This window comes from Polypterus senegalus, chromosome 8, assembly GCF_016835505.1.
Source record: "Polypterus senegalus isolate Bchr_013 chromosome 8, ASM1683550v1, whole genome shotgun sequence".
NCBI classification, from domain to species: Eukaryota; Metazoa; Chordata; class Cladistia; order Polypteriformes; family Polypteridae; genus Polypterus; species Polypterus senegalus.
Window position 1 is genome coordinate 10,140,458 of NC_053161.1, and position 24,386 is coordinate 10,164,843.

A 24,386-nucleotide genomic window follows, 5' to 3' on the forward strand; every position below is an offset into this window, starting at 1 on the left:
ATCGCTTTAGCTTGAGTTGACAAACAGATGGCGGACATTCTCCTTCAGGATTTTTTGGTAGACAGTAGAATTCATGGTTCCATCTATCACAGCAAGCCTTCCAGGTCCTGAAGCAGCAAAACAACCCCAGACCATCCCACTACCACCACCATATTTTACTGTTGGTATTATGATCTTTTTCTGAAATGCTGTGTTCCTTTTACGCCAGATGTAACGGGACATTTGCCTTCCAAAAAGTTCAACTTTTGTCTCATCAGTCCACAAGGTATTTTGCCAAAAGTCTTGGCAATCATTGAGATGTTTCTTAGCAAAATTGAGACAAGCCCTAATGTTCTTTTTGCTTAACAGTGGTTTGCGTCTTGGAAATCTGCTACGCAGCCGTTTTTGCCCAGTCTCTTTCTTATGGTGGAGTCGTGAACACTGACCTTAATTGAGGCAAGTGAGGCCTGCAGTTCTTTAGATGTTGTCCTGGGGTCTTTTGTGATCTCTCGGATGAGTCGTCTCTGCGCTCTTGGGGTAATTTTGGTCGGCCGACAACTCCTGGGAAGGTTCACCACTGTTCCATGTTTTTGCCATTTGTGGATAATGGCTGTCACTGTGGTTCGCTGGAGTCCCAAAGCTTTATAACCTTTACCAAACTGATAGATCTCAATTACTTCTGTTCTCATTTGTTCCTGAATTTCTTTGGATCTTGGCATGATGTCTAGCTTTTGAGGTGCTTTTGGTCTACTTCTCTGTGTCAGGCAGCTTCTATTTAAGTGATTTCTTGATTGAAACAGGTGTGGCAGTAATCAGGCCTGGGGGTGGCTACGGAAATTGAACTCAGGTGTGATACACCACAGTTAGGTCATTTTTTAACAAGGGGGCAATTACTTTTTCACACAGGGCCATGTAGGTTTGGATTTTTTTTAATAATAATAATAATTATTTAATAATAAAAACCATCATTTAAAAACTGCATTTTGTGTTTACTTGTGTTATATTTGACTAATGGTTAAAAGTGTTTGATGATCAGAAACATTTTGTGTGACAAACATGCAAAAGAATAAGAAATCAGGAAGGGGGCAAATAGTTTTTCACACCACTGCATATATATATCTATATCTCTCTCTCTCTATATATATATATATATATATATATATATATATATATATATATCTCTATCTCTATCTCTATCTCTATCTATATATATATATATATATATCTATATCTATATATATATATATATATATCTATATATATATATACATCTATCTCTCTCTCTATATATATATATATATATATATATATATATATATATATATATATATATATATATATATACACACACACAGATATAATATGGCAAATGGTTCACTGGGTAGGTTAGCTGCCTTACCAACTTAGCATCCTAGGTTGAAATCCTGCACCTGGCCATTGTCTACTGTTAAATGTCTGAAGTTTTCTTGGGTTATTAAATGGAAAGGACATATTGAAGTGAATAGAAGGCGCATTGGTTAACTGTAGGAACCCTGATTTGTTTCCCAACTTAACCACTTTCTAAGATTAGTTTACATTTTCTCCCAAGGTCTGTGCGGATTGTCCTTCATGTGCTCCAGTCTCCTCCTACATTACAAAGATGTGTGTGTTGGATTAATTGTAACATTGTGCACTTGGAAGAAACATATGGAAAAAGGATGTCCCAATACTCATGGAGTATTATGTCACTCTATATTGCTAAGCCATATACTATAAACACAGAAACTTTTGATTGAACCATCCCAGTGCTTCTACATGTCTCTGCTTTCTATTTACTAGAGTTGTTAAAATGTTCCAAATAATGTTTGACTAATTTAAAACAATGAAGATTGGTAAACATTGCATTGCTTTAGAAAAGAAGAAAGTCTTGGACAGTCAGATGGAAACTGATGTGTCAGGTGGCTCTGTTGGCAAGTGTGATCAAGGGAAATGTAAACTGCTTCTCTTAAGAACATCTATCATAAACTTGGGTTTATACCCATTAAACAGCACTTATTTGTCACATGCTGCTTAGTTTACAATAGACAAAACATTCTAAGATTACTTATTCTCCAGGCTCTTTAGGAACCGATAGATAGATAGATAGATAGATAGATAGATAGATAGATAGATAGATAGATAGATAGATAGATACAGTTAGGTCCATAAATATTTGGACAGAGACAACTTTTTTCTGATTTGGGTTCTGTACATTACCACAATGAAATTTAAATGAAACAACTCAGATGCAGTTGAAGTGCAGACTTTCAGCTCTAATTCAGTGGGTTGCACAAAAAGATTGCATAACAATCCATGCTGAATATTCCCCACAATGTCAGCATATCTGAGAGCTGATATTGCCTCCTTTACTCACAGGGTGTAAGACCAGTCTCACCCAAGAGCAATACACTTGGCACCACAACCAGGTCCTAAAGAGCCTTGCGTCCACAATAGAGGAAAAACGATCTTTCATCAATGCCCTTTCACCATCAATATCTAATCACCCATGGACGATTGCCTTTGTCCAAGAAGGGCCTACAATTACCAGGAGCAACTCCACACCATCGGAAAGAGGCCAGCTGTGCTTAGCACGCTACTGGAAACTGCAGGTAGATATTGGCCAACAGTTGGGGTTTCCTCCGGAGATTGCCTCTACTACCTTGAGACCTGACATGGTGCTCTGGTCCCCTTCCTTAAGGAAGGGTTACATTATCCAGCTCACCGTACCCTGGGAGGATTCCGTGGATGAGGCATACGAGCGGAAATATCTACGCTATGCTGAGTTGGCTGCTGAAGCGCATCATTGCGGCTGGACCATGGAGGTTTGCCCAGTGGAAGTTGGATGCAGAGGGACTGTGGCAGCATTTACCATCAAACTGCGTAGAGACCTGGGAATTAGGGGCCAGGGCCAGCGTGCAACCATCAAAGCTGCATCAGAGGCAGCAGAGAGAAGTAGCCAGTGGCTTTGAATGAAGAGGAATATCCCCTGTTGGGCCCCCAATTAACAAACTTAGGCTGCCATACATAGGTTCATGAGATGTCAGTCTTTTGGCACCAAAGCAACTCTCATGACTAATTGGGAGTGGGACGCAAGCATAGGGCTGATCACCCTATAGCTGTCCGCCTTTGGTGAGGGTGTATAGTGTGAAAGGCTGAAACACCCCATGAGCCAGAGCAACACTACTGATGATGTGTCCCAATATTCTGGAAAACTTATCTAAGTCTACCATTGACCATTCACCGACAAGCGTAACTGAACCTATTGTACATGCTTGCACAAGGATAGTAACATCTTGTTCTGTGTTTTGTAATCTCTATCTATCTATCTGTCCTAGAACAGCTGGATAATAAAAATGATTCAGCCAGTATCCTGTTTATAGATTACAGCTTAGCACTTAACACCGTTGTAGCAGCAAAGCTGACAATAAAACCAAATTTTGGAGTTAGTGTCATGCTCTGCAATTTGATTTTGGACAGCCAAACCTCAGCATGAAAAGAATGGCAGCATCACATCATCTGCAATGACGCTCAACACAGGTACTCCACAAAGTAATGTGCAGAAGCCCCTTTTGAACTTTTTGTTTACCTTATGACTGTGTCCAGACAGTTCCTTGTGTGACCAGACACAGATTCAACTTCGTCATTAAATTTGCTGATAACACCACCATCATAGGCCTGATCACCAAGAATTGTCGAATGGCTTAAAAGAAGAGGCCTATCTGGTGACTCAGCAGTGCAATCTCACCTTTAATGTGAGCTAATGCAAGGAGCTCATCATAGTCGTCAGAAAGCAGACCACACTTCAATCTCCATAAGAGGGTATGCTATTAAAAGTATAAGCAGCTTTAAGTTTTTTTGGAGTGACTGTAACTAACAAAATCAAGTAGAGACACTATATTTAGTTTCTTGTCAAAAAGGCTCAAAAGCACCTCAGGTTCCTCAGATGTCTAAAGGCAGTTCACATTTCTCCATCTGTTCTACAAGTGCACCATACAGTCCATCATCATTGACAGCTAGGGATGCTCTGATCAGGTTTTTATTTTTAGGGCCAATACCAATCACCAATTTCATGTTGCTAGAACTGGACGATTATGATACCAATTCTGATGTGTTTTCTTTATACTTTTAAATTTTTATCTATTGTACATTAAGTTCTTTCATAAGCAACCATGAAGAAGCCTCTTTTTTAAAGTGGTAGTTTTATAATTAAAATGAAGACCACAGGTGTTACCTATTCATTTTTCACTTAGAAAATGAAGTTCTGTAGAGTTATTGTTCAGTGACCATAAAATCAAACTAAAATACCCTTAAAACAGACTTTTTTCAACAAATGAAACATGTTGTCAAGCATTAGCATCTGCGGGTCACCTTCTGGGTTCAGCTAAGGTATGCAATACAACTCTGGGACGAGAGGGGGTGTTGTCGCTAACAGTATCATCTCTTCTTTCCTTCACAGATGCCCAATGAGGGCAACTGAATCAATCCCACAACGTTGTGAGAATGCTCACTCCTTACAGTCAAAACCCTAAAAAGCCAGACAGCCCCAAAAGGTGACATCTCAATTTGGACTTGTGCCATAGCGTGACTATGCTCCTCAGATCAGACCCACTTGAGAGTGCCACTTTAAGTAAACAGCCTGTTTGCTCACTGAGGCATTTAAAGAGCCTAATTTCTGTTGTGCTACTGAGCGCTTGTTTTTTTTCCAGTTTTTCTGGTACCTTGCAATAAATGGGGTGGCACCCTAACTGTTCTTTGGGATTTCTCCACTTATTCAACCCTTAACAATGTACAGACATTATTTACCCACAATAAAACCATCATTAAAAAAAAAAAACTTGTCATAATTACAAGCCACAATTCTAATAAAATTTTCACGCTTATCAAGAGGAACAAGACTGATATGCTTAATGAGTTTGCATGTAAAATCACCACATTTGGTTCTTAAGTTAAGAAGCCTACTATGTGAGGGCAAATTCTTCTTTATCTGTTATTTTTTACTAGCCAACCCGTGGCGTACCATACGCCGCATAATCAGGCCGTTTTTTTAATAATTTTTAAGCACAGGGAGAAAATTTAACATTTGCAAAATCTGTAATGTAATAAATCAGCAAGAAAAGCAACATTGTAACAATGCACGGAACGAACCAACACACAATCGTCCGTGCGGCGTAGCGAGGTGGGAGGGGGGTGTGTACAAAGTGCAGGAGCATCTAAGAAGACGCATGTTTGTCGCGGATGCGAATTGCTGTATGTAGCGGGTACAACACTTTGCTATGCTGCACACGGTCGTGCGTCGTAACCGAAAACTCGTCTTTTAAAGACTGCTCACTTCATTGTGATTTAGCCTCAGTTGTAAAGGAATGTTTTAATGATCCCATGGGATACCCCTTGCAAACAGTTTTACACGCTGCATATTGCGATTCACCTCCGAGAAACATGCCTCTATTAACAGTCAACGTGTGGGAGGGGGGTGTGTACAAAGGGTAGGGACGAAAACAGTGGGAGCGTATGAGTCGCACTTAGTGGCAATTCCACGGTTTGCAGCCCGAATGGGGTTCAACGGCTTACCCATGCCTAGACACACACTAAATCTCATGCATAATTATTTATTGAATGGTAAACACTTCTGGAAAGTCTAAAACAGGTTAGTGTGAGAATACAACAGTAAGTGAATGAAAAGATGGAACTCTGGAGAGAGCAAAATACAACACAATAGTGAACCTGCGGCATAACAAACGCTGCATAATTATTTATTGATGGTTGAACACTTCTGGAAAGACACAGGGACACCCCTCGCAAACTGTTCTACACGCCGCATACAGCGATTCACATCTGCGACAAACAAACTGTTTTACACACTGCATACAGCGAATCACATCCGCGACATGATTTTTCCTAGATGGTCCTGTCGCGTCCACCCTCGCACTTGAAGCATACACACTGCCTGCTCATGTGCCCGGTCGCAAGCTGCGTCCAGCCTCGTTCTTGAAGCATACACTCCGCCTGGTCATGTGTCCGCTCGCAAGAGAAACTCACGGAGAGCCGCCCACCAGCTGCCTGTGTGTGTGCCTCTGTCTGTCTCTGGTGCGGCTTTCTCTTGCGCTGCCTCTGTGTGAACCGGTCAGACACAGAGAAGGTCAGCTGCTGACAGAGCGTCTCGACTGTTGCATGGCCTGCATTGGTGAAGCAGGTGAGACGGTAATGAAACAGAGGCACAGGGCTTATTGGTTTTTAAAGACTGATTCCTTCATTGTGCTTTAACCTCAGTTTTAAAGGATTGTTTTAAGGATCCCATGGGATACCCCTCGCAAACCGTTTCACACGCTGCATATGGTGATTCACCTCCACAAGAAACATGCCTCTATGAACAGTCAACGTAGCTCGGAGGTACATGACATTAACCTGACCTGCACTGCATGTGGCCTCTACGACAGACGAACATAAATGACACCATTTTTTCTGTGTCGTCACGTCCGAGTTGGTGGGGGTGGCCCTGCGAGTTGTCGTCGTATCCAATGGTCTTGGAGTTGGTGGGCGTGGCTCCTTCCTGTGTGCGCCATAGGTGTCTCACTTGGTGGCTTAGTGAATCCACGCCCCTTCCGGCGTGCTTTTCATGGTTGTCTTGCCTTAGTGAATTATATATATAGATATTTAAAAATGTGTGCTGCTGTAATAAACACAAACTTTCTCACCATCAAAACTCAGACAAGGAGTCTCTATTTTAATTTCATGACAAAATGAAAAGGCCTGAACGGTTTCCCTTTTAATTTATCCCAAAGATGCATCTATTTCCTACAATCTGCTGTTCCTCTCCATGCAAAGGACAACCCCCAGATTCCCTTTTTCAGTTTATTTCTCCACTTTCATTAATGTAAAAGCCAATATTAATGTCTTCACTCAAGTCTGAGTGTCTGCACTCTGTTTACAGGAAGCTTGGCAGCAAAATGAACCATGTGGTTCCTCAAGTATCATATTACGTTGCGTAAAGGAACGCCACAACTAAATTACTGTAAACCTCAGAAAAGCAGATTTTGATAAAAAAAAAAAACTTTTTTTTGAATGATTTACCGATCACAGATTAAGTGAATTGGGACAAAAATCAGCCAATCGATCAGAACATCACTGCTGGTAGCATGACATCTTGATACAGCACCTGCTCAGCTCAAGAACATAAAGCATTGCAGGCGGTGGTGAAGAAAGCACAGAACAAAGTTGCCCTCTATTCCCGACATGTGCAACACTCACTACCTTGGAAAGGCAAACAGTATAAAGACCTCAGCTGTCCCACATGCCTGCTTATTCCTCTTGTCTGGCAAATGATACAATAGCATTGGCAATTGCACCAGCAGGGTCAGAGGAAGTTTCTATATAGAGGTTGTGAGGTTGAGGAAGAGTGACTCAGAAGAATTCAAATATTTTAACATAGCAAATATTGTGTATAAATATATAAAACATACAAATATATATTGTCTATAATTGCATATAGTATGTTGGATATAAAGAGTTTTTTTGGTATTAGTTTTTTGTCAACAATCTGAAGAGACAGGCAAGCGTAAATTTCATTGTACTTTGTACACATGACAAAAGACTTAACCGTAGAACTAAATGTAACCTGTTAAACTGTGCAAGAAGATCCAGAACACTGTACTGTACAACTATCAGCAACCATTCAAAATCCTAAAAAATATAAAAGCAACCGTCATTGCTGTATTTGGATTTTTGTTTTCTGAGTGTCCCATGCCCATAAGGTCCCATTATAAAATGCCACCAATTATAAAATGCCAGGGGTGGCAATTTATTTTTTAAAATTATAGAAAACACTTAACTTTAGAACAGTTTTGTATGTCAAATGCATATATGCCATGTTTGTGATATACCAAATGTACACTTTAAGTAATGAAAGAGAGATGGCAATGCTCATGACAGGTACATGAACTTGACATGTAAAACACACTTTTTATCGATAAAGGAAATGTCAATTCAACTTCCATGTTTACAATAAATTGAATTGTTCCACTTGTTTATGAGTGAGGAAAGAAGTGATAATGGCATTAACTGAATATTTGTAAATAAGGAGCAGTTTTACTGGTGCTGTTCCAGACTATGATGGGGAGCTATGTTCATTGACAAAGGTTTCAGTCAGTCTACATTGCAATCCTCACCTACAATCAGAAGCCCTGGATAATGACAGAAAGTATGATATCGTAAATAAAAACCAACTGAAATCAGGTTCCTTCACAGATTAGCTGGATATGATCTCTGTGATAGGACAAAGAGCTCAGCAATAACTGGAGGACCTTGCAATATAACTACTACCTCTCTAGATTAAGAAAGTATGCAGTTAGTAGGCAGCACCTTTGCACAGGATGTGTACAAAGCAATGCCCACTGGGAGAAGACCTGGGCCAAACCCAAGACACACTAGAGAGATTGTATAAGTACCCTGGAAGCATTAGGTAATTACATGGGTGGACTTTAAACAAGCTGTCATGAATGGGATGGTTTGGTCTGTATAGATCAGCATCTTGACACCACAACCTCAACAGAAAACGTAGAATTAACGTGAATGAAAAATAATAAAAGACTAAGGCTTATACCTAAATATAACTTTGGAACACCAACATTTTTTAAACTAAATTTAATAGAGAAACCTAGAAAAAAATTATAATTGTAAAAGTGATGGGGTGACTTTTTTCAACGGTTTTAAAGAATGCAATTACAAGTAGCAATCCTTGTGTGAACTTTCCAATTTTCAAAAAATTTATAACCACTTCACTTACCCCTGGGATGTGTGGGTTGGAATTAGGATACCATCCCTCTTTGATGTTGTAAAGGGCAATTAAAGAAGCATGGCATCAGTAAATATATCTGGTCATAAAAATATCTGCTCCAATAACCACTTTAAACCTAGACAATGACCATTACACTAACAACGACAAAGAAAGACTTTACATATGATCACATCTTTGATTGTGTTTTTAATTAGCCCACAATTCATATTTTTTTTCCAAATAACTTAAAATAAGTTAGGACATCTTATGCATGCAAAAACTTTTTGTTCAATACTATTTATTTATCAAATTTTAAACCATTATGTCTAGTTCAGAATATAGGGGGAGCTGCCACAGCCTTCAACAGCTGCACTAGGCACAAGCCATTCCTGAAGCAGGCATTAGTCCATTGCTGGGGACTTCATTCATATATGGAAAACAGAGCTGCCAAATCACCTCACACATTCTCAGGATATGGCAGGCAATCCAAGTGCTTGGAGAAAATCCATACAGACAAGGGGAGAACTTGTAGACTCCACTAAGACAGTGGTTAAGTTGAGAATCACACGAGAGCCCCATGAGCAAACTAGTTCACAACAAAGTATCCTTATAGAGCTCCTTCCATTTTAAAAGCCTCGAGCACTCAGCACAATTATACATACGGTACAGGTAAGTCAAACACCATAGTACTATGGTGTCAATAGCTGTGTGTATCCATTTCTGAAAAAAGCACCCTCTCAAAGGGTTGCACACTGACAAGGAAGGGCTGGCTGAATGCAATGATGATCTTTCATTTTTGACGTATGTCGAAGAACAACAATATAACTCAGTTCATATTCCTCCCATTCATACAATGGCTGCTTATTAAATCCTAAGTGAGTCTTTAATTAGGGTGCATGACCCCTGTATGATCTAACAGCAGACTATTGATGAGTACTCTCAGAAGACTTTGAACTTTTTTTTCATATAAAGATGAAAAATTCAACATTCAATCAGTTAAAAATAAATCTTATTGTGTTGCATGTAAAGTGGTTACTTGGTATTTTTTCCTATATGTACTGCCCAGGGTAAGGAGTAATGGCAGCTCAATAATGACCTTTTGCACCAAAAAGATAACGGATATTGAACAGAGAAGTACAGGCAGACCCATTTCATTAATCCATAAAGCAGGGATAAATGTGCTTATGCTTTGAGCACATTCTGATCTTCTTGTTTTTATTGTTGTTGTTATATATAAACATTCTTGGACTTCACATACGAGGTTACATATAGCCTCTGGGTCACAGTGTCAATACAACACAAAAAAACTATATTCAATTCTACCACAGAATGTATCCAAAATTTAAGGCCTTATCCTTAAATGGTATTCATTCAAAACACCAACTTGTGCAAAGAAAAGGCAATCTCAAACACTGTAGCCTGCACCCGAGTCACAATTTTATGATTGTGTTAACAGGCCCCGGCAGTGTTACATGGGCATTGGAGATCCTTCTTTGAGGAGTTCATTGATTCCAATGCAACATCAAAGTCTCCTGGCCACGGGTCAGGAAAAGAGGTCTGCAACCCCCTGTGCTCTCTCTCTCTGGTTCAGTTCTAGAGGTTGCTTTCAGACTAGGGAGACAGCTTAGTTAAAATTCATAGCCTGTGTTTGGCCTGTCTCAACAGAGACTGCTGAAGAATCAACTCGTTTTCCAGTCTCTCTCCCTCTCTCTCTCTCCCCCTAATACAGACACTCTCTATCTTTCAATACAGAATCACTCTGACACTGGCCGTATAGACATTCTCACTCTTCTTAACACAGGCGCTTTTCTCCATACAGCCCCCACTCTCCAAAAAAAGAAAAAGAAAAAAACAGCAAATTGCAACATCTCTCTCAAACACATTCTTCAGTTCTGTTATTTTTTGCTCTCTGCAATTCGATTTCTATTTAAATTTGGATAAATTGATGCCACAGGAGAGAGACCCAATGCAATTTCAAGAGAGGAAGCTTTTACAATTCTAAAAAGTTGTCAATGTCCACATCAGCATGACATAAGCAAGTGGCAAAGTCATTGGTTCTCTTATGGTGTTGCGGCTTTGAATCAGAGCTGTTAGCTATTGTATGCTTAAGAACGGTCTCATTTTGCAATGTCTACCTCAGCCACATCATCCAGCTGTATGCTGTGGGGGCCCTGGAGCACAGGATTTTTTCCCTTTATTCTGGCAGCTGTGTTTTATCACAAACAGCTATAACACCAGAAACTTTAATCTACTGGGCTGGTGAGAGGTGATGTGATACAAATGAACCGATCATGATGCCCTTTAATATGCCCTGCATTGTTAAAGTGACTGTTAATACAGGTAAGCTTATCATTCCCAGCAGACATGTGGCCAGAAAAAGATGGTAGTCTTTGTGTGAAAATGAAAGAAACTGAACAAAACATCTACAGCAGGGAATTCTGTCCAATGAAGAGGCTAACAGTGGGCCCAAAATGGCAAGTCTTTCTTGAATATTAGGCATATCCATAATAGTATAAGAAAATGAGTAGAGTATTGAGTTCAACATAGCTCTTTGAATAGAAAGAGATCTCTAAAACATGGGTCCTTAACTTGAGCACTGGCAGGCCACAATGACCAATCACCCATATTCCTATTCAGAAGACATGTTAATGGGACACATGTACAACTGGCTTGATTTTACTTCAATTTAAAATAAGAGATTTTCATTTCTTGCAGCCAATTAATAGGATGGCCGATTGGCTAAGCTGCTCCCTTCTGTACATATGTGTAGTGAGCATCAAGTCTCTAATAAAATAACGTTTACAAACCTATTTAAAGCAATAATAGATTGCAGGGCAATGGTTGTGAGACCGGAAACAACCTTTGATGTGGTACAAGTCTACCATGGCATTTATAAATTACACATTTTAATGAAAATTAGGAAAGCATTACAGTATAAAGTAAATATTTAAACAATGTTAAAATAATCCAATACCTGTAAAATTGGCAAACAAACAAATAAGAAAAACAGATAGATAGATAGATAGATAGATAGATAGATAGATAGATAGATAGATAGATAGATAGATAGATAGATAATTTTTATAGAAGCTCAATAAATACATACTTATTATAACAAACAACAACAATGGCTTTCAAATATAAGGCAGAATTAATTAAAGTAAAGAAACCTTCTAACTTAGGTAAAGATTAAAAAAGCAGTCACAGTGAAGCATTTTAAAGGTGTGTTGCCATTGGCATAATGGAGCCCATTGATAATGGTGTTAATGGGTACCATGGTCCCAATGTGAAAAAAACCCTTAAACTGAAAATGAAATTTGTCCAATTTGAAGTATCAAATAAATAAATTTAATAAAATGTGCTTTGCACGTTTCTGACAGCAAAAGCATAAAAGAAATTCAGCCAATACTAAACAATGATGACACGTTGACAGATGTATTCCTAGAACCTCCCCTATTGAAATATAGACAAGCAGCAGCAGCAGCAACTAACTGTCCAAAGCTCCCTGATAGAACCAACAGAGAATGGTACATCTCCCTGCCTAAAGAAAATATGTAAAATGTGTGCTCATATTTATAATACAGATTGTGTAATTATACCACACCGCCAAGAGCATTGCATGAAGGGATCATTGTCCTGCAGGTCTACCTAATTCTGTGTATGAACACTGCCCACCATATGGGAGAAACTGGACAAACACACAAAGAATGAATTCACACAGGTTCTACATTAAGCATGACAATAGCGACGTTCCTATAGGAGCTCACTTCAACAGCAACGGACGCTGTGAGCAGGATTTTAAAGTCATGGTGCTTATGGGCAACTTCAAGACACAGCAGGAGAAAAACGAATGGGAAGTTAAACTGATGCTAACATTTAACACATTACAGAAAGAGTTTTATCACCAAAAATGAGGACTATTTGCACCTCTGTGACTGACCCAGTCAATCTGATTACATATCCCCACTGTAAGGAAAACTCATTAAAAACCTCAAAAGACTTTGTTGGACAGTTATCAATAGATCCTGACTATAATTTGAAGATGACTCACTTAAAGGTTTTCGAATGCTGTTTCTTTCCTAGTGTATATATTGTGGTCCCCGGCCGGGCTCCAGCCCAGGAGGACGTGAGGAGGGCTTGTGCCTCCTCCAGACCGCGAGGGGGCGTCCGTCCTGGTTCTGTTGGGAGCCACGGGTCGAGGGCATGGAAGCCCTACCCTGTAGGGGCCCGTGGTCACCGCCAGGCGGCGCCCCGATGCCGGTTTATCCCGTACGGACCTCGGCTGGGGCTGGAGCCCGCCGGGACGCTGAGGACCGGAGGAGGCGAGTGCCTCCTCCAGACCGAGTGGGGCGTCCGTCCTGGTTATGCAGGGGGCCTCGGGTACAGGGCTTGGAAGCCCAGCCCTGTAGGGACCCGTGGCCACCGCCAGGCGGCGCCCCAGTGCCTGTTTATTCCGGGAGCCCGGCACTTCCGCCACACCAGGAAGTGCCGGGGGGAAGACGACCGGGGAGACACGGACGGCTTCCGGGTGCGCAGCCGGCACTTCCGCCACAGAGGGGTGTGGCCACCGTTAAGTGCCGGGAAGCAGCTGGTGCCTATCCGGCTCCCCATAAAAGGGGCCGCCTCCCTCCAGTCAGCGGTGGAAGTCGGGAGGCAGAAGGACTGAGCTTGTGGAAGGACTGGAGGCGGCCAGGAAGGCACAAGGACTGAGGGCCCTGGACTTGGGGGAATCAGTGCAAGAGGCACTGGGGTGTGTGAGTGCACGAGACTTTTATATTATTGTACATAGTGTAAATAAAAGTGTGTTGGGTGCGAAAATGTTGTCCGTCTGTCTGTGCCGGGGCCAGCGTTCACAATATAAACACAGGGAACTCCAGTTTGCATATTATATCCTGTACGGTTACTCAATAAACTAAGTCATTTTGCTTCAATTCTCATTGCAACAAAAGTCAACTGAAAATAATGACTTTCATCACACATTCATGGTACTACATTCTCAAGGAAAGAATGTTTCATGCTTGCTCGTCTGCTCTCAGAGGGAGTCATGAGTAGAGTTATGACAACCCCCAGTTTTGGTCAAATTATATTCTTTTTTTCTTACTTTTGTTTTTTTAATTCTCTTTCTTTAGTGGTTATGTTCTGCCTTGGCTTGTAACAATAGACAGATGCACCCTCAATTTATAATGATTATTTTTCCTAAATGGTGCCTGCTTTTCGCCTGTTACATTCTGTGCTGTTATTTTACATAGCCTATGGAGTGAAATTCATGCCAGGTGGAAGTGTGTCGAAAAAGAACACATATAGTACTTTGTACAAATAACAATAAATCTGAAGTGAACTAATTATACTGCAAAGTATGTTTAATAACAGCTTTAGATTTCTAAAATAGTTAGCCTGTCTGTATGTAATACATTTTGTGGCATGGCGTGCATATGCACAATAAAAACATGATTAGTAGCTCTTACTGAAGATTAGGTAATAAAAGAACAGAGGAGATAATTTCTGAGTTAGTAAATTTACTGACACTAATGCCAATCAATCTGTAGATACAACTGGAGATCATGCAAACTCCATGCAGAACCTGGCACTGAAACAGGAATAACAGTTCTGCACCACCACTATGCCTATCTTAAAACATCTGTACTAAACATACAAAATTCAACCTTATTAAAACATGCTTATCATGTCTGTTCAATTCTTGTCACTTAATTGCATGCTACCTGCATATTTGGCATTTCTTTTTCTAGACCACCGAAGCACATGCATGCATTATCATTCCAGAAGCAGCAGGTAGCATCTTTGCAAAATAAAACAAGCTTCCATATAGTGAAAGAATGTAAGTGATCCGTGTGACTTTTTTCAGTAATTATTGTCTAATTGTGCACAGAATAGAGACTACAATTAACAGTCAATATCAATAATGGTGCAAGGCAAGGACCTTCCGAACTGAATCCACATCCTGGCTTGGAAAGATTGGCATGGAGGAAGTCAAGCACACAACTAGTCTCCTTTTAAAATACCTGAATCTTATAAAACTGTTTTGCTTTTTTTCTGTCTTAAAATGACATGGATATGCTGCTTTGCAATATGTGTGCAATCTCTAGGAACAAGTGATTACTTCACATTTCTGGCTTAAACATTTTAAGACTTTTTTTCCACATTGGGAACCAAGTACTCATTAGCCCCATTACAAAATATAAGCGCAGGCTAGTTATTTTTAAATATATATAAAACACGCTATACTTTAGGACACAATTTCACGTGAAAAATGAATATATATCATGATTACGAATAACTTTGGCTTGAAGAACACCACATTTATCAGTTAATAATAGCATGTCAGGGAGTGGATGTGCAGCATTGTTCATAATGACCATCACTTTTATTTTCTGACCATCAAAGAGTTGTAGAACATATAAAAGGATGCCACTATCCACATTAAAGGAGTTCCTAAGGTTGATGTGTAGAAAAAGCTAAGACTTACATCCTTGCTCTAAAGCAATTTTAAATCAAAATCTGAAGGAATGCTTTCTGCCTTAACAAGTGAGCAAATAGTTCCAATAAATTATAATCCACTGGGGAAAAGAGTATTTTTCTAACACTTAGGTTGGTTCTACTATAAACCCAACTTTCGAAGCAACAGCATACACTGATTTTCATTTACAGTATATATCCATTCAACCACTGAATTTAATTTCATCCGGTTCCCTGATTCTTAAAAACATAAGAAATTTGACAAAGGAAAAGAGATCATTCAGTCCTTTAGGCTTGTTTGTTTAGCTAATAGCTAAGCTATTCCAACTCCTCATTCAGATAATTCTTAAAGGTTGTTAAGATTTCTGCTTCAACTACATATCTGTTCCAGATTCCAGCTCTTTGTGTAAAGAAGTGCTTCCTGGTTTGAGCCCTAAATGCACATCCCCTTAATTTCCACTGATGTCCTCAAGTACATGATTTACCCTTAAGCTGAAAGAATTTGGCTGGATCTACTTTATCAATGCATTTTAGAATTTTGAAGACCTGGATTAGGTCCCCATATGGACTCCTCAAATCTAGACTGAGTCTGTCGGAGTTCTAGGATCCACCGTGTTGTCTCTTCTCTATGGCTTCAAGTGCTGCAAAGTCTTTTCTATAGCATGGTGACCTGCACAAAATACTCAAGATGCAATCTCACTGCTGCATTATATAGTCTGAACATAATGTCCTTTGATTTATATTCAACAGTTTCTGTGATATAGCTAAATATATTTTTGCCTTTTTAATTGCTTCTGCACATTACTTAGATGATGAAAATATCATGTCAACATAAATGCCTAAATCTTCCTCAAAGGCTGCTTACTGTAGGACAGTGTCTCTCATTTTATACTGGTAATTAGTGCTCCTGATGCCCACATGTAGCACTTGGCACTTTTTGACATTTCCTATATTTAGGGCTAGTTCCTGCTTAGCCCATGATGTTGCCTAGGATCCTGAATCTAATCAAGTGGGTCTACAAAATAGATTAATGGATGAATTAAATTCTATTTCTTATTTACAGTTGTACCTAGTATGTATTTAATCTATTTTTGCAAGATTTCAATATGCCAACTTTTTGGATCTTTTCTATAATCCTTGAATAATTCTAGTAGCTTTTAGTATGTTCCTCTTTTGATATGGAGACCAAGAATGCACACAATATAAAAGAGGAGGCCTGGCAAATTTGCCATGTAGAACACAAACTCTTTTGAATTTTACTCCATAGGGGATGGGCACTGTCTTACTTAATGTTCGGTTTTAATCACTTGTATGTACTTATAAGGTTGAGACAGTCAGCAGTTCAGCAGGATGACAAAACTTTTTTAAATCTAATGAAATGTCTGGCATTTTTGTAACTGTTTGTCACTGATTGTTCTCATCTCTTAACTGTGGTGTGTGTGTGAACCTGCAGATGGGCAGCATGAACAATACCACTGTTATAAATTGATATAGAGGTCAATGCCAATACTCATAATTGCAATCCAAACTCAATTTTTGTTCAAATTGTGCACTTGTGATAGTGTTGGGATCCATGGGCGAACCTTAGGAAGACCTCAGCAAATAGCAGTAACACACTAGGATAAGCAGTTTAGTGCAAATTTATTGTAGATTTCTCAGGTTTTAGGACAGGCAGTGCTGAATGCGACTTGTAAACAGGTGTTAAATGCGGGAGGTGATGCAGACTAATTAGCGACACACCTGCAAGCAACTGGTTCACAGTGAGAAAAGAAAATAACATTTGACTGTTGATCTGTACATTAAAATGTTTCTCCTCCATCCATTTTTTCCTCCTCCTCTCTCTTTGTTCTTCGTACCCAGTACCTACTCTCCTTTTTTCACTACCCCTCCCTTCTATCAGGCACTCTCTCTCATTGCTCTCCCTCGCACACACACAGACAGACACACACACACAGACGCGCACACACACACACACATACACACACACACAGACTCTCCCCCTCCCCTCCTTCCCCAATCCACCAGCAAACCGGAGTCCAGGCAGTGAGTGATCTCACATACTGTCTTCAAGCTGACTCCCTTGTCACCACGCACGGAGTTCAGCTAGGAAACTGCTTGGCAGCGCAAAGATGCACGTAGCTGCACATGCTAAAGATTGAGGGAGGGAAAAAAAGAGAGAGAGAGAACGGAGAAGGCTCCGATCAACAAAATAAGCTACTTCCATCAAGGCAGAGACGGAAGCTGCACGAGAGCTCAGCACTGGGCGACGAGAGAAGGCAGCACAGCTGAACCTCATTACTATTCCAACAAAATCTCACAGCCCCCTCTGTCACTTACTGTCACGCTAGCCCTCCAGTCATTGTCAACAAAACTACCGCTTCTCCCTGCTGCAGGGATCATCATAGTGCTGATTTGAGGAGAGCATTGCCTGCTTGGAATTCCTTGTCTTTTTCCTTTTTTTTTTTTTTTTTTAAAATTCCTCCTTCTTCCCCCTTTCGCTCTCTTTTTGGCATGGATTCTGGATCCACTCTCTACCTTGGATTCTTCCCAGTTTGTTACGTATATAGATATGTCAGTGGGTTAAAGGCTTAGAACTGACAGGGGGTAATGTACACTCTGCCACAGTGGAGAACTGAGCACAGATCTAACAGGATTTAAATTATTTCCAATTTTCATATTTTTTGCCTTGGATGCCTGGAAAAAGCTAATTGAATGAGTCAGTAACGCAGAAGCCAGCTGCTAGTAGACACACAAGGTAGGAGCTCCTCTTCCTTCACAATATTTGAATGAATTACCTACAAGATTAAATGGGTTTAGGGACAAGCAATGTGCTTGCTAAAATAAGGTACAGCATTACTGAAATGGAGAGGTTTTCAGCCAAAAAAAAATACATCTATTTGCCAAATATTTGATTGGAGAAATGTTGTATGAAATCTGTAAGTTGGGGTTGGGGTGAGGGGGGAGCTAAACGCATAGCTGTAAGCTGCATAAATGGAAGTTTAGACCTCATCATGGACCACCGTTATGTTGTGTATGTGCAAGTCTGAATGACTTTAAGCGAGAGGTTTGGAGTGATTGCAGCGAATGCTACATAGTTCATGAGGTCTTTTCATGATACCTCTGCCAGGCAGGATATGAAGAATTTACAGCAATTCAAAAATCTGGAGAAGTATTCACAAATGGCAATGACTAATATTTATTTAGATTTACTTGGTTGATATTCTTCTGTCTTCAATTGTATCCAAATATTTACAAACAAGCATTTGGAGTGACCAAAATTGTTCACTACAAGGCATATATCATAAAATACAGTATCATAAAGTGCAGCTTTGTATTTCAGTTTGCAAAGATCAGGTTATGTGCATCACAGTCATTTCTTTGAACTCATTCATGTTTAATTTGATGGCAGAATTGAGCTTTACATCGCATCAAAGCCTTTTCAAGTTCTTTGCGACAGAAGCCATACAAACAAATTAAGGATATGTAAAAGGTGTATACCTTAAAAGGAAGCTTTTTACAGTAATGGCAGCAGGAATGGGGACGACAAATAGTGTTAAAGTAGTAATAGATGCTTGACTACATTTGGGCAAAAGCAACATGTAACCAAAATAACTAGAATGGTTGACTTTCCAGTACCCCTCCAGCCTTTGCTTTCATACTGTTTGCAAAGCGTAACGGCAAAGGAAAAAAACTGTAGCATTAGCATCCACCATCAGCAAGGTTAGAACAACAGAATTGGTTAATCGCAGTATTTTTTATATATACTGTACATATTAAACAACAGGTCAATCCACAGCAGTGTAACTAATAAAATTAATGAAAGATTAATCCATTCGACCAAAATGCAGCGGATCCATGGTAAACAAAAATGAGTGTGAAACGAGTTTAAAAAGAAATTCAAACATGCAAAGCATGTGTGTGAGATTAGGATTTCCCTGGAATCTACAGTCCATCATAAAGGCCCCAATTGCTTGTAGGCATTTAGAGCCTAGTGTAGAAAATGGGATGAATAAAGTGCAGTAAAAAGCAATGTATACCTGTGAATACTACTAATCATAGATAAGACTAGACTGCATCAGCCTATCATTACCTACCCTGACGCTTCCTCTAAGAGCACTGAATTAAAGTAAATTTAAAAATCAATACTCTGGTGCTGCTAGAGACAGTGCTATAGGCAAATATAAAATTATTTCTGAAGCTGGTGACAGTGCATCCAAGTTGAATACTGATAGTGCGCCACCCTGATGATGGATGTCAGCAACAATCTATTCTACCTAAATTTCCTGTCTTAAATACTATAATTTGTTCTCCAATGGTTTCACTCTTTATTTCAAACATTTTATCTTTTGGTTTTTTTATGTTTTTTTTTCTTTTTCCCATGAATCGCTCTCTCTCCTCTAAATGTAGTCACTTCTATATGCCATTCCCTCTAGAACAGTCCTAAAGCTTTGTCCCTTTACAAATATCCCTTCCTAAAGGACTTGCTTACTTGCTTTGGTTGTTCACTCTTGATTTCACATTTCTCCCTTTCTGCACTTCTCACTGGAACACTCTCTGTGAGTGAATTTGTTCACCGGCTCACTGATCAAAAGTGCTTTGCATTTTAACATCTCATAACAGATTTAACACTACACATGCATTAAAAAACATTGACAAGATTACGTTAAGAAAAAACGATCACAAAAATGGCTTGAACATATACAGATGCATTGGCAGTGTCGCCTATCTCAGCTTTTCAGCCATTTCTATCTGGGTAGGTACTGGCCCTTTGACAAGGCAGCTTGTCTGCTCCAGTCTCTTTGAGTTTTGCTATTAAAATGAGAGCCAGTAAACCTAGTCAGGGGATTTAAAGGGGAACCCCTCACCCTGGAAAGACAGACAGCAATTTCTATTTAGATATGCACACTTCACTGCTAGGCCAAATCACTGAAATGTGGTTCACTGAACAGAAGGATGTACAAAGCCAAAGGAGAATTTTAGCCATGCTGAAAATATAAGACACCAGATTGCTGGGCTGGGATAATTGACTAATGTTGGGGAGGAAAAATTGTGGGAAGATAGATTTTTACATATTCCCCTGGCAGTGTTTCAAAACAAAACATCCATTTCAAAAGGAATCTAGTGCTAAACAAATGCTTCCCACTCCTACCTTTGGCATTTTAGTCAGCAAGCCACTTTATTAAGGAAAAGCGGGTTTAAAGTATGTGGGCCAACCATCACAAGTCTGGATCATTTTGAGGTGGCTGAGAGAAAATGGGTAATTTAGGGTACAGTAGAACAGACCATAGAAACACAGGGGCTACATTCACTGATTTAGACATTATGCTCTCTTTTCCCCCCGCACTGTCCGAAATTGGTCACTAATTTTTGTTTCCAAAGTAAGAATATGGTGCACTTTACATAATACAAAGAAGCTGCAGAGCAGCAGACTATGTTTAAGGTACATGGGAAAGCTTGAAATTAATTCTGCTTATTTGTGAACAATGTAAAACAGGGAGGCCAATCAGAATTCATTTACTTTTGCAATAAGTGAACTCTTTACAATAAACGATTTAGTTACCAAACAGCATTAATGGACAGGCGGCTGCAACGCAACTCTTTTTTAATTCACTGGAAATTTTACAGATGCACAAGTATGCCTAATCTTGTTAAAGTTTACCAACATTAAAATGAAGACAATCATCACATTAAGTAATTGTAAGTCAGCTTGGATTAAATGTAAATGCTTTGTAACTGTTAACGATCCCAACAAATGAAATCGCTCAGAGGAACAGCAAGATTTACGAAATGAAGTGTATGACTCAAAAAAAAAAAAAAAAAAAAAGGGCCAGTAAAATGATAAAGAAAATGGGGTGAAGTTTTTTCTGAAATGAAGTGTCTTTCATATTTGCCACAGTTGGGGTGGAAAAAATAACAATAAAGGAATGATTTTATTAGTGACTGTAAATTGTTCCCGTAACAATTTGTGTGCGTGAGTTAGGCTGTCACTCTGCTTGTGGTCTTTTACCGCCTTGCACCCAGTGCTGTTGGCATGGGCACCAGCTTCCCCGATCCTGGAAATGGATGGACAGAAGGGCATAATAAATAGATAAATGTATATTTAAGGGTTAGTTGATGATTTGACTAAAGTAAAACACCAAAAGTGACAAACATGCGTTTTTTTGCCAAAATGATTTTAGCAATAATGAAAATAACTTTAATACCTTTCAAACTATTCATCTTCAAATAAAATGCCCTAAGTTTCTAATATATCTTGAATATAAAGGCGTTATCGTTTAGAGTTTCACCACACCTTCGCCATACTGATGCACACTTTGGCAATGAATCCTGGAATAAACCTGCCTCCCAAAAAGACAGGTTATGTGCTTAAGTTGTGGTAAAGCTAAGAGGAAATGTTACCAGGAGGATCCCAAGATAAGAGTGGGTGTGAAAATAAAAAATATTTGTTTACAGAGTCCATTGTACCTGTTGTTTAGAGATGAATCAATGTGAAGTACGTCTTTGCTTAGTTTGTGGATTGGCTGCCTACGCGTTTTAGTTTCTTCTGTGTATTAGAAACATGGGGGAAAAACAGAGCATTTAATTATTTGTGACCTCCTACTTCTATCCTTTTTTGTTATTAAATTTAAGCCTCAAACATAATTTTTTATTTTTATACAAATTCATACTGTACACTAAAAAATAATTACTGTGCTGTCAAAAAAAGGTCCTGACATAAAAAAACGGGATGCTGCCTCCTGCTTCTCAGCCTAGATAGATTTGCCCACAGCAGTCTGGGACAAGTAAACAGTTTACTCAGAAATCGACATAGCACATACTGAGCACAGTTTTTTTGTTGAGGCATCGGGTAAAAATGAGACACACGTTTGATGAGGCTCCTGCTGCAGACACTGCTTCCTTAACCAAACAAAAGCGACTTCTCAGCTCTGTTTCATGCTCTCTGAACTACAGAGAGAGGCCTGTAATCAACAATTATTTAAAAAACAATTACACCATTTAAAGAAAATACAGGGAATAAATAAAGCCAACATACTGCGGCTGCACAAATGAAAAGAATGAAGGTCGATTATACATTTTCTGAACTCACCATTTCATTTGCAGGGTTATAGTTTACCTTTCCATTATTAAAGAACTAATCCAGAATGGGGCAACAGTCCATCATGGGATATATTTACACACTACAAGTTAGAAAAGAAAATCAGTCTTTTTTTTATTTTTATTTTATTGCAATCGCACAACATTCCATACAAATAGATCAATTTTTACAAAAATAGGACTGAAAACAAATCAACCACCCCCCCCTGAGAAAGAGAGCATGGCCAGCAGAGTAAAACTTAAAGCTAGTAAAAAATAAATAAATCGATAAATTAATAAGCGGATAAAGATAAACTTAGAAAGTGAATGGGCCATGTTTGAATCAAAGAATACGGAAGTATGACTCGGGGAGTATAACAAAGGAAGGTGTAATGCAATATTAATCTAAACTAACATGGAAATGAGAAATACAACGCTTCAAACTACACAAATTGCAAAGAAAGAAAGAAAGGCACTATATCATAGATAGATAGATAGATAGATAGATAGATAGATAGATAGATAGATAGATAGATAGATAGATAGATAGATAGATAGATAGATAGATAGATAGATAGATAGATAGATAGATAGATAGATAGATAGATAGATAGATAGATAGAATCTTTACTTGTCCCCCAAGGGGAAATTCTTCAAATCAGTCTAAAGTATAAGGTTATGGTGAGAAGGTATGCACTCCAAGCAGTACATGGCCTTTTATTTTACCACACATATTCTTAATAATTGTATTAAATGAATACTAAGCTGTAATTGTAATTTCTAAATGCACATTTACAGTGGTGTCAGGAAATTCAGGTCCTGCCCCACTTCAGTGAAGGCACACTGAGCATATTCCCTCTCTTGGGTCCTTGTTCAGCTAAAAACAAAGCTTGAGCAGCAAAACAATAACTCCAGCACACAGCTCTGTCAAAGTTCCATAGTCAAGCCCATTACACACCAGTGTTGCACGGGCATATCTGTGTGCTTAAACACCATGGGGGGAATGATGTCACTTTTGCAGAGGCTGACGAAACAACCTGGCTACGTGCAGTTCAGCTGTCTCAGTCAAGAATCTCAAATGTTTTCTTTTACCAACCTGCTGTGTAGTTCAAGAACAAACAATCCAGTCAAGGCCAATCAGGCGCCACCAAGCTATGCTTCATTGCATTCATACCTGCGGTCTTTTGTTGTATAGGACATAAGCACAGAACTATAATGTTGTTGCCATGCTACATCTTTGTGTAATTAGGGTCTGCATAGGTGCTGCAAAAACTGAAATTACTACAGTAAAGAATAACAAGGATTTACACTACAGTATATGTCAAAAAAGAAGGTGGACACCCCTCCATATTATCGAGGTTGGATGTTTCAGCCAAACCTATTGTCAAAGCCACGCAATCTCCAATGTCAAACATTGGCAGCAGAATGGGTCATACTGAACAGTTCAGTGATTTTAAACATGGCACTCTCATAGGATGCCACTTTTGCCATCATTCAGTATGTGAAACTTCTGAACTGGTAGATCTGCAAGTGCAAATATTTTGAATTGGAATTGTATTGAAGCAACAGCTGTTCAGCAATAGTAGGTCACACAATCTTACAGAGCGGGACTGTCAAGTGCTGAAGTGCAAAGTGCATCAAATTCACCTATCCTGTTTTGCATCACTCACAACAGAGCTCCAAATTGTCTCTGGAAGCAACATCAGCACAAGAACTGCGAATCAGGAGCTTCATGAAATGGGTTTCCAATACTGAGTAGCTGCATACAAGCCTAAGATCATTATGCGCAATGACAAGCATAGGTTGGGGTGGTGTAATGCGCCACTGTACTCTGGAGCAGTAGAAATGTGTTCTCTAAAGTGATGAAGCATACTGCAATCAAGTTGTAGAAGTATGATGGGCAACCCTGCGTTTGACAGATGCCAGGAGAACACTACCTTCCAGGTTGCATAGTGCCTACTGTAAAGTTTGGTGGAGGAGAGATAATGGTCGAGGACTTTTCTGCAGGGTCTGAGCTAGGCCCCTTGGTCCCAGTGAAAGGTACCATTAATGCTACAGCATGCAAAGACAT

The 24,386-nt window shown here is 39.4% G+C and overlaps 2 protein-coding genes across 5 annotated transcripts in view; one reads left to right on the top strand and one right to left on the bottom strand.

Moving 5' to 3' along the window:
* Positions 1-24,386, bottom strand: part of macrod1 (mono-ADP ribosylhydrolase 1) — a 512,933-nt gene that overhangs the window by 279,597 nt on the left and 208,950 nt on the right. The window lies entirely within an intron of this gene.
* Positions 16,132-24,386, top strand: part of LOC120533763 (leucine-rich repeat transmembrane protein FLRT1-like) — an 89,877-nt gene continuing 81,622 nt past the window's right edge. The window contains 1 exon segment of the mRNA XM_039760702.1: positions 16,132-17,996. The gene's annotated coding sequence lies outside the window, so the exon portion shown is untranslated.